The sequence below is a fragment of the Eurytemora carolleeae genome, unplaced genomic scaffold (genome assembly GCF_000591075.1).
Source record: "Eurytemora carolleeae unplaced genomic scaffold, Eaff_2.0 scaffold200, whole genome shotgun sequence".
NCBI classification, from domain to species: domain Eukaryota; kingdom Metazoa; phylum Arthropoda; class Copepoda; order Calanoida; family Temoridae; genus Eurytemora; species Eurytemora carolleeae.
The window spans coordinates 341758-342004 of NW_019396591.1; positions in this window are offsets into that span (position 1 = coordinate 341758).

A 247-nucleotide genomic window follows, 5' to 3' on the forward strand; every position below is an offset into this window, starting at 1 on the left:
AGGCAAAGGTGGGTTCCCAAACTATAGTATTCAATAAAAATTAACCCCCCTNTCCTTGTGACCTTGCATTATACCAAAATTAAAATTGTATCTCCCTTGTGACCTTGCATAATACCAAAATTCAAATTGTATCTCCCTTGTGACCTTGTAAAATCAAATCAAATCAAATATCAAAATTAAAATAAACTCTTTAAATGTGCCCTAAAAAAATAATAGGTTTTTAGAATCAGATCGGACAATTCGAATT